At 38.6% G+C, this 11447-nt stretch overlaps 2 pseudogenes; both read left to right on the forward strand.

Moving 5' to 3' along the window:
* The first annotated feature begins 3698 nt into the window (after positions 1 to 3698).
* Positions 3699 to 4116, forward strand: LOC138383641 (large ribosomal subunit protein eL30 pseudogene; annotated as a pseudogene).
* An 878-nt stretch (positions 4117 to 4994) lies between these two features.
* Positions 4995 to 5067, forward strand: LOC138385499 (U4 spliceosomal RNA; annotated as a pseudogene).
* Positions 5068 to 11447: the final 6380 nt, after the last annotated feature.

The following is an 11447-nucleotide window of genomic DNA, read 5'->3' on the forward strand; positions in this document are numbered from 1 at the left end:
AGAGTGCAGGACACAGTCAACATACAAAACTCAATTCCATTTCTGTATTCCAGGGGTCAACAAACTATGGTGTATGGACCAAATATGGCCTACGGCCTGTTTTTTATGGTCTATGAGGTAAGAATGGTTTTTATATTTTAGAAGATTATAAAAGGAAAAGAAGGAGAAGGAACCAGAAGGGACATCCAAGGCCTAAAATATTTACATGGCCCTTTATAGGAAAAGTGTGCCAACCCCTACCATGTAAAATAGTATAAGCAAAGTGAAAGTAAATGTTTGAAACCATAAATTTTTTTAGTCTCCTCCACCAGAAAAAGTGAAATTCTCAGCTGTAAATTCAACAAAATACATGCAGGATCCTCATGGTGAAAGCTTCGAGACATTGATGAAAGAAATGCAAGAAGACATAAATAAATGGAGAGGTATACAATGTTCAGGGATTGGAAGACTTGATATCATGAAGATGTTAATTCTTTTTCAATTGATCTACAGATTCAAAGAAATCCCAGCCAAAATCCCAGCAGGTCCTTTTGTAGAAATAGACCTGCTGATTATAAAATCTACATAAAAATACATACGACATAGAATAGCCAAAAATTAATTGAAAAGAAAAAACATACTTAAAGCATGCTAATTACCCCTTTCAAGGCATATTACTATATAAAGCCATAGTAACCATGGCTATGTGGTATTGGCAAAAGATGGACCATAACAGGGAGTTCAGAAATACATCCACCCAAATTTGGTCAATTGATTTTTTACAAACCTGCAAGCCATTTTAACACAAAAAGAATAATCTTTTCAAAAATGAAACTGGAATAATTGGATGCCCACATGCAATAATTAAAAACAATGAATAAACAAATAAAAATAAATAAAATCAATTTAAGAAATAAAAATAAGTCAAACCTTACCTCACACCTTACAAAAAATTTTACTAAACAAAGATAATAGAATTAAATGTTAATCTAAAACTGTAAAACTTTTAGAAGAAAACATAGAAGAAAATGACTGTGATCATTGGTTAGGAAAAGAGTTCTTCCATGTAACAGTGTAAACATAATTCATAAAAGGAAAAAATTGATAAGTTGTACTTCATACAAATTTAAAACTTTTGCTGTATGAAAGAAACTTAATGAAAAGACCAGCCACAGACTAGGAGAAAACCCTTGCAGATCACATATCTGATGAAGGGCTTGTATGCAAAATGTATACAGAAGTCTCAGAATCCAACAATAAGAAAGCAAATAACCTACGGAAAATTAGTGGGCACAAGATTTGAATAGACACTTCACCAAAGAAGATATACAAGTGGCCAATAGGCACATGAAAAGGTGTTCAACACCATAAGTCATCAGTAAATGCAAATTGAAGTCTCAATGATACACCAGCTCACACGCATAAGGATGGGTAGAAAAAAACTGACACCACCAAGTGCCAGTGAGTTCGTGGAGGAACTAGAATTTGCAGACATTATTGACAGGGATTAAAAATGACAGGCACTTTAGGAATGGTTTGGCAGTTTCTTACAATGTCAAACGTGCATTTATAATATGATCCAGCCATTCCACTATGACAGCTACGAAAACGCAAGTTCTCATGAAAATCTGTACACAAATATTCATAGCAGTTTTATTCATAATAACCAAAAACAGAAAACAATTCACAGATCCTTTAATTGGTGAGAAAAACTGGCCCATCTGTGCTCAGAAACGAGCACTAAATATTACAAACTTTATTGATGAAAATTTGAATATAATTATAAGATGACACAGAGGGTGATTACACATATTATTTGCCTAAATATACTATGAAAGGCTACATAAAAGTAAAAGTGTTTACCTTTATGATGAAGAAGAAACTGGGCAGATGAAGGCCATATGTAGCACTCATATTTCTCACTGGGTGCATTTTATTTTGTACATGAGTGAATGTATTTCCTGTGAAATTACTACAGTTGAAAATTTAGGCACCATCTGTCAAAGGGTCCAATCTGTTAAGTGGTTCCCAGGTGATCTGATGTGCTGAGGGCTGAGACCCCCTTTGAAAACCACTTTCTCTGCAGGTTAAGGCATGACCTCTGAAGCCACACTGATCACATTCACTCCAACTCCACCTACCACTGACCTTAAGCAAGTGAGTTAATCTCTCCAATCCATAAGACCAGTGTGAGGAAGAAATCGACATATTTACCTGGGGGAGCTGGAGTATCACCTTCTCCCTTCTCAGTGGTCTACCTCTGTTAATGGAACCAAAAAGTCAGTGTTTGTGGAGTCTCCAGGCCATACCTGTTCTGTGAAAGGTGTCTCACCACACCCATATCTACTATGAATATATGTGCATCTATTGCTACAAAAATGAAGTATCTACCCCAACATTATTTGATGAAGAGTAACTCAATTTGTAATTGACAATGATATCTCAAGCCATCAATGTGTATGCAGAGAATTCCTCAAAAGTGAGACAAAGCACTTTTAAATTGTTTCCTAACCTAATGCCATCTTTCTAAAAAATAAATAAAGGGTGGCTTGAACACTTAACATAAACATTTTAAAGATAGCCAAATAATATTTCATAAGATGATTTAATGTCATGGAAAGATGTTCACAACATATTCCTGTGTGAACTACAAGATTAACAAATAAATAAAATAGCAATTTTTTGAGATAAAACTGTATCACATAAAATTCACCATTTTAAGCATTTTAGTTTTGTACAATCCCATAGCATTTAGTAAATTCACAATGTTGTGCAACCTTTACCACCATCTAGGTCCAGAACATTCTCATCATTCCAAGAGGAAATTCTTTACTTATGAAGCAGTCTCTTCCCATTTCCACCTCCCCAAGCTCCTGGCAACCGCCAATCTGCCTTCTGTCTCTATGGATTTGCCTAGTCTGGACGTTTTACATAAACAAATCATAAAATATGTGAACTTGTGTGACTGACTTTCTCCTAAGTTTAATGTGTTCAAGATTCACCCACGTTGTAGTGTGAACCATTACTTTATTTCTTTTACGGCTGAGTAATTTGTGTGGATGGAGGACACATTGTCTACCCATTCATTTCTCAGTGTGTATTTGGATTGCTTCCACCTCTTGGCAATGGTGAATAGGGCTGCCATGAACATTTGCATACAAGCTTTTTGTTTGAACACCTGTTTTCAATTCTTTTGAGTCTATACCTAGCAGTGAAATATACTGTATTCGGATAAGGTCATAGGACAGTTCTCTGCTTCACTTTTGATGAACCTCCAAACTGTTATCCACAGAACCTGCATCATATTACGTTCCCACCAGGAAGGTGTAAGGGTTCTTATTTCTCTGCCGACATTTGCTATTTTCCCGTTTTCATAATAGATTCTAGCCATCCTAGTGGCTGTGAAGTGGCACCACACCGTGGTTTTGATTTGTGTCTCCCTAATGACCAATGATATTGAGCATCTTCTCATGGCTTCTTTGTATTTAAATACAAAGCATTTGTATTTAATGCTTTAACATAACATAGCATTTTAAGCAGAAAAGTACACACAAATGGAATTCATTTGGATGTCAATAAAAGTTTTCACACGTAAAAACATTACATATAGCTTGGTGAGTGGGCTCCACCAGGCGGAGGTTGGACCCCGCCGGTATCCCTGTGGGTTGCCATTTGGAACTCCGGATCCTAAACTTCCTGTCTTGTCCTTTGTATGTTTTAGGTTGGGGGCCGTCCCGCACCTAAGGCAGGAAGATGGTGGCTGCAAAGAAGACGAAAAAGTCGTTGGAGTCTATCAACTCAAGGCTCCAACTTGTTATGAAAAGTGGAAAGTATGTGCTGGGCTACAAACAGACTCTGAAGATGATCAGACAAGGCAAAGGGAAATTGTCATCCTCGCCAGCAACTGCCCAGCTCTGAGGAAATCTGAAATAGAGTACTACGCCATGTTAGCCAAAACTGGTGTCCATCACTACAGTGGCAATAATATTGAATTGGGCACAGTATGTGGAAAATACTACAGAGTATGCACACTGGCTACCATTGATCCAGGTGACTCTGATATCATTAGAAGCATGCCAGAACAGACTGGTGAAAAGTAAATTGTGCAAATTTTTTCTTTAATAAAATTTGACAGTGCCTATGATATATATATAAAAAAGAATACATATATATTAAAAATCTGGAAGTGCATGTCAGAGAATGTTAACATGTTTATTTTGACATGCTGCGATGATGGAGGATTTTCCTTTCTTTTGCTTACTTGTATTTTTTCTATAAATACACATCTTTTCAATAAAAAATGTAAATAAGAGCTCTAAAGGCAAAAAAGCAAATTTGACTTTTATCTTAGAATATACATCTAATTCCACTCTAATTAGATATATATTCTAAGATCAAAGTCATTCCACTCTAATTAGGTCTGTGACCCCTCCCGCTTCAACCCAGAAAACATCAAGGAGAGGTCACCTCTGGCTTTTATTCCCTTCTCCGCAGGGCCCAGGTGAGGGTGGTGTGTGGCCCAGGCAGGGATGGGGTGATGGGTGCGGGGGTCTGGGCATGACAGTGGGAAAAGGTTGGGGGAAGGGAGCTGCAGATGGTCACAAATCAACTGTCCTTCCCCCTCCCACCCCTCCCCCACCTCCGCCGAGGTGAAGGGCAAAGTTCCACAGAATGGGGTCCCTGGGAGGGGACAGCAGTGTGCTCAGAGCCCCCTTCCCCTGGCTGCTGTTGTGAGTTGGGGGCTGCAGTCTGGAAACTGAACCATTCACACAGGTTTGTCCGGCTGCCGGTGGTGTGTCTACACACCCGTCCATCCTTCTCTCTGCCCCCGGGGGCTTGAGAGTACGTGCCCTAGGACACACCGACATTGCAGCGCAATAGTGTGAAAAGCACTTGGAGGGGAGAGACATGGCTGTCTTATTATGGGCTATTTGTTACATGTGATAATAGCTATCATATTATGGGCTATTGCTTACATGTGACAATGGCATGGTGGCTCTATCTATAAAAGTGTTAGCTTTGCATACTGTCAGTATCACAGCCAATGAGGTTTATCCGAGGTGTGATTATTGCTACAAAAATAAATAAGTAAATAAATAAAATAAAGTGTCACGTGTCAGAGGTCCATACTGAAGTCATTATGGGTTAAGTAATACAGTGCTTGGGATTTTCTTAGCAATGCTGTAGCCAATTCATGGCAGGGTTATAGATGAAACAGAACTGGTTTAGTGTTTACAACTATTGAAGCTGAGACATCAAAAATCATTACATTTTTCTTCTACTTCTGTGTCTATTGGAAATTTCCACATAAAATGTAATCAACACAATTTATCTGTTATTAACTATTTAAAAAGAAAAACATTGTTTAAAATGAAAATCAGTGAAGTTGGAGTAGAAAGGAAATGTCTTAGCCTGTAGAAGGCAACTACTCATGAACCTTCCATAAAAATCATGCTTAACAGTGAAATGTTGAGAACATTCTATTCTAAGTACGAAACAGTCTGTGCATTCCCACTGTTGTTATTTCTCTTTAACATTATAGCGCAGGACCTAGCCAAGGATGCAGGAATAAAACAGAAATGCATTAAAAATTGAAAAGGATGATACAAAAGTATCACAATTCATAGATGTGACTAATTTTTTCAGAGATACAAAAGAATCTACCCAAACAACTTGTTAGAATTGCTAAGTATGTGCCAAGTTTTTTCATTCAGTGCACAAAGATTAATTGCATTTGAACGCAACAAGAACAAATTGAAAGAAAAAAAGAAATATATAGAAAGATTATATTTACAACAGTGTAAAATACACGTATTCATAACAAATTCTGATATTTTAATGTCTGTAAGTGAAGAATTAACAAAACTGTGTACAAACACATATCAGAAGGCCCCAATAAATAGTTGGTGATAACCTGTTCCTGAATTAGAAACTCATATTGTCAAGATGTAACTCTCAGAACTGCTGCAAGAACTTATACTGAGGGAGAGACATGGGCAGGATGGTGGAATAGGCGATCCCAGCCTTTCTGCCCTCTACAAAGAACAGCAATTTGGCAGCTAGTCGTGAATGAACCTAACTCTGGAAGAGCTCTGGAGTCCACTTAAGAAGGTTCAACAACACCGTGGAAGATGTAAATGAGAACAACCACACGAAAAGGGGAGCAGGAAGCTTCATCTGGGCTGTATCATCCCATCCCCAGGTCAGCCCTGCCCAGCACCAGAGGGAAGTCCCTGGCTCATGAGCGCCCCTTGCAGAGTACAGGAGAGCCAGGTGGAAAACCGGCATCCCCAGGCTTTGAGGCACTACTGGAATGACTGGCTTCACTTTCGCCCTGCTGAAATTGCTGTGGGAACCAGCATAGCTGAGCTGTCTGCAGACAGTGGGGAGCAAGGAAGAGAGACAGGGGTTACCCGTGTCAGGGACCTACTGGGCACAGGCCTTCAGCAAACTCCTCTGCTGAGCACCTAGTAGGACTCCAGGCTGCTGTGCACCCCCCACCTCGCAGTGTGCCAAGGACCAGCAGTGCTCACCACTGCAGACCCTGGGGGGCTGAACACACAGGACCTAGCGGCTCTTGACCCTGAAGAAACCAACAGCCAGCTCAGCAGTAGCGGACCTCCTGCAGCTGTCACCACTAAGGGCCCCGTGATTTGTCCCCTTTGCAGTCTCCAGCTGCCTGAGCCAACATCCTTCCCTCCATCCCGCCCTCTTCTCTTTCCCCGCCCTCCCACGCAAAAGCCCAGTCACCACCCTCCTCCTCCTCTTCCCTCCCTTTCCCCAGACTGTGCCCCAAATTCTTTTTTATTCCATTTTTCATACAGATCAAAAAATTTAAAGAACTCCCTTCCCACTAGCTTACACCTTTACACCTGCTCACTTTCTCAGTCTCTCTCTCTTCCCTCCCCCCACTTGTATTCTGACATTCTTCCCTCAACTCAACTCAAAATATAATGTCCCCTCCATTAGGGTACATCTCTCCCAAAGACAATGAGAGGAACTATAAATATTAAACCATTTTTTTCGGAGACAAATAGATTATTTTCCTTTGCAAATGTCTTCTAATTTAAAGGATAATATTTATTACACACTGGTCACAGTGCCTGAGACATAGAAAAGGTGCAATGCTTAGTGGCATTAATATTTTCATTATTTTTTCTTGTTTTTTCTTATAGTACAGGACAATAAAATCTTTCCTTGCTCCCCCAGTCAAGAAGAATCATGTGCATAAGTGCCCAGACACATCCATGTGATGATCCCCACTTGTCCATAGGCAGAAAACATATTTATAGGCACAGATAATTGGATGAAGTCCATCAAAATAAGTCATAAGGGATTATGATCACTTGAGCCTAAGCAAGAAGTGGGGGAAACAATAGCTAGCATGTATCAGACACCCGTTGATGTGGGTATTTTCAAACCTGAATCCTTACCACAGTCCTACAGAGACAGACATTGTCATCCCCATCCTCCTGTCATATTTCTCCACCACCTAGCTGGCCATCGGGAGACTAGGGTGGAGAATCTTCTGCGGAAGCTTTCTTTTTTTTTTTTTTATTTCAGCATATCATGGGGGTACAAAAGTTTAGGTTAGATATATTGCCCTTCCCCCACCCCTATGTCAGAGCTTAAAGCGTGTCTGTCCCCTAGATGGTGCACATCGCACTCATTATGTATGTATACACCCATCCCATCCCCCCCAAATCTGCCCGACACCCAATTAATGTTATTCCTGAATGTGCTCTTAGGTGATGATCAGTGAAACCAATGTGATGGTGAGTACATGTGGTGCTTATTTTTTCATTCTTGGAATACTTCACTTAGTAGAATGGGTTCCAGCTCTATCCAGGAAAATATAAGAGGTGCTATATTCCCATTATTTCTTATAGCTGAGTAGTACTCCATGGTATACATATACCACATTTTATTAATCCACTCATGGATTGATGGGCACTTGGGTTATTTCCACATCTTCGCAATTGTGAATTGTGCTGCTATAAATATTCAGGTACAGATATTTTTGTTATAGAATGTCTTTGTTTTTTTTTGGTAGATACCCTATAATGGGATTGCTGGATCAAATGGTAGGTCTACTTGTATCTGTTTAAGGTATCTCCATATTGCTTTCCACAGAGGTTGCACTAGTCTGCAGTCCCACCAGCAGTATAGGAGCGTTCCTGTCTCTCCGCATCCATGCCAACATTTATTGTTATGGGACTTTTTCATAAAGGCCATTCTCACTAGAGTTAAGTGAGATCTCACTGTGGTTTTGATTTGCATTTCCCTGATGATTAGAGATGTTGAGCATTTTTTCCTATGTTTGTTGGCCATTCTTCTGTCTTCTTTTGAAAAATTTCTATGTGTCTCCTTTGCCCAATTTTTGATAGGGTTGTTTGATATTTTCTTGCTGATTTTCCTGAGTTTTAAATAGATTCTAGTTATCAGTCCTTTATCGGATGTGTAGCATGCAAAATTTTTTTCGCATTATGTAGGTTGTCTGTTTATTCTCATGACAGTTTCTTTGGCTGTGCAGAAGCTTTTTAATTTGATCAGGTCCCATTTATTTTTGTTGTTGCTGTGATTGCCTTTGGGGTCTTCTTCATAAATTCTTTGCCTAGGCCAATGTCTATAAGAGTTTTTCCACATTTTCTTCTAGAATTCTAATAATTTCACACCTAAGGTTTAAGTCTGTTATCCACCGTGATTTGATTTTTGTGAGAGGTGAAGGTGTGGGTCTTGTTTCAGTCTTCTACGTGTGGCTATCCAGTTTTCCCAGCACCATTTATTGAATAGGGATTCTTTTCCCCAGGGTATGTTTTTGTCTGCTTTGTCAAAGATTAGATGGCTATATGAGGATGGTTTTATATCTGGATTCTCAGTTTTGTTCCACTGGTTTGTGTCCCTATTCTTGTGCCAATACCAAGCTGTTTTAATAACCACAGCCTTGTAGTATAGTTTGAAGTCTGATAAATTAATACCTCCCATGTTGTTCTTATTGCCTAAAATTGCTTTTGCTAAACGGGGTGTTCTCTGGTTCCATACAAAGCATAAAATTATTTTTTCTGTATCTGTGAAAAATGATGTTGGTAATTTAATAGGGATTGCATTGAATCTATAGATCACTTTGGGTACTATAGACATTTTAACAATGTTGATTCTTCCAATCCATGAGCATGGTATGGTTTTCCACCTGTTTATGTGCTCTGCTATCTCCTTCCTCAGTGTTTCATAGTTCTCCCTGTAGAGATCTTTTACCTCCTTAGTAAAATATATTCCTAGGTACTTTATTTTCTTTGTTGCTATTGTGAAGGGTATTGAGTTGGTTCTCCGTTTGACTGTTATTGACATATATGAATGCCTCTGATTTGTGTGTATTGATTTTGTATCCTGAGACTTTACTGAATTCATTGATCAATTCCAGGAGTCTCTTGGTTGAATCCTTGGGGTTTTCTAGATATAATATCATATCATCAGCAAAGAGTGAGAGTTTGATCTCTTCTGTCCCTATTTGGACACCCTTGATTCTGCTCTCTTGCCTGATTGTTTTTGCAAGGACTTCCAGTATTATGTTGAATAGCAATGGGGACAGTGGGCAACTTTGTCTGGTGCCAGTTCTGAGTGGGAATGCTTTCAATTTTTCCCCATTCAATATGATGTTGGCTGTGGGTTTGTCACATATGGCTTGTATCATTTTTAGATAGGCCCCGTCTATGCCTATTTTGTTAAGATTCTTATCATAAAAGAGTGTTGAATTTTATCAAATGCTTTTTCTGCATCTATTGAGAGGATCATATGGTCTTTGTTTTTGCTTCTATTTATGTGGTGAATTACATTTATATATTTATGTATATTGAACCATCCCTGCATCTCTGGGATGAACCCGACTTGGTCATGATGGATTATTTTCTGTTAAGCACCTGGGTTCAATTTGCTAGGATTTTATTGAGAACTTTTGCATCTATATTCATAAGGGATATTGGTCTGTAGTTTTCTTTTTTGTTGCATCCTTTCCTGGTTTTGGTATCACAGTTATGTTGGGTTCATAAAAATGTGTTGGGGAGGATTCCATCTTTCTCAATATTGTGGAATAACTTTTGTAGGATGGGCACCAGTTCTTCTTTGTAGGTGTGGTAAAATTCAGGTGTGAAACCATCTGGTCTGGGGCTTTTCTTTTTGGGAAGGTTTTTTATTGCTGTTTTGATTTCAGTTCTTGATATTGATCTGTTCAGGAATTCTATTTCTTCCTGGTTGAGCCTAGGGAGGCTGTGTGTTTCTAAAAATTTGTCCATTTCTTCCACATTTTCCAGTTTGTGTGCATGAGGGTTTTTTTAGAATTCAAAGATGATATCTTGTATCTCTGTAGCATCAGTTTTAATTTCATGTTCCTGATGGAAATTATTAGAGATTTTTCTTTTCTGCTCTTGGTTAGCCTAGCCAAAGGCATGTCAATTTTGTTTATCTTTTCAAAGAACCAACTTTTTGTTTTATTAAACTCCTGTATGGTTTTTCTGTTGTCCATTTCATTTAGTTCTGATTTGATCTTATTAATTTCTCTTCTTCTGCTGGGTTTGGGGTCAGTCTGTTCTTCTTTATCCAGCTCTTTGAGTCCATTCATAGGTTGTCTATTTGGGAATTTTCTGTCTTATGGATATAGGCATTTGTGGAAATAAATTTTCCTCTCAGGACTGCTTTAGCTGTGTGCCACAGATTTTGATAACTTGTGTCTCCTTTGTCATTTAGTTCAAAGAATCTTTTGATTTATGTCTCAATTTCCTCATTTACAAAATAATCATTCAGGAGAAGGTTGTATAGCTTCCATAACTTTGAGTAGAAATGAGAATTTCTGTTAGGGTTAATTACTACTTTTATTCTGCTGTGATCTGAGAATATGCATGGTATAATTTCTATTTTTTTTTTTAATTTTTAAAGACATGCTTCGTGTCCTAGGATATGGTCAATCTTAGAGAATGTCCCATGAGCTGATGAGAAGGATGTATATTCAGTGGACTTTGGATAGAATGTCCTATGAATGTCAGTCAGGCCCATTTATTCTAGGGTTCTGTTTAATTCCATTATTTTTTTGTTTATTTTCTGTTTGGACGATCTGTCCCGTGTTGTCAGCGGGGTGTTGAAGTCTCTGGCTATTATGGTGTTGCTGTTTATCATTTGATTTAGATCAAGTAGGGTTTGCTTTATGAATCTGGGTGCACCTAAGTTGAGTGCATACATATTAAGTATAGTTATGTCTTCTTGTTGAACTTTACCCTTCACCATTATATAGTGAACATCTTTGTCTTTCATTACTTTTGTTGATTTAAAAACTAAGTTGTCTGAAATTAAAACCACCAAGCCAGGCTTCTTTTGGCTTCCGTTTGCTTGAAATATCAACTTCCACCCCTTTATTTTCAGTCTAAATGCATCCTTGCAGGTTAGATATGTTTCCTGGAGACAGCAGATACTTGGCTTGT

The sequence above is a fragment of the Eulemur rufifrons genome, chromosome 6 (assembly GCF_041146395.1).
Source record: "Eulemur rufifrons isolate Redbay chromosome 6, OSU_ERuf_1, whole genome shotgun sequence".
In the NCBI taxonomy this organism is placed as follows: domain Eukaryota; kingdom Metazoa; phylum Chordata; class Mammalia; order Primates; family Lemuridae; genus Eulemur; species Eulemur rufifrons.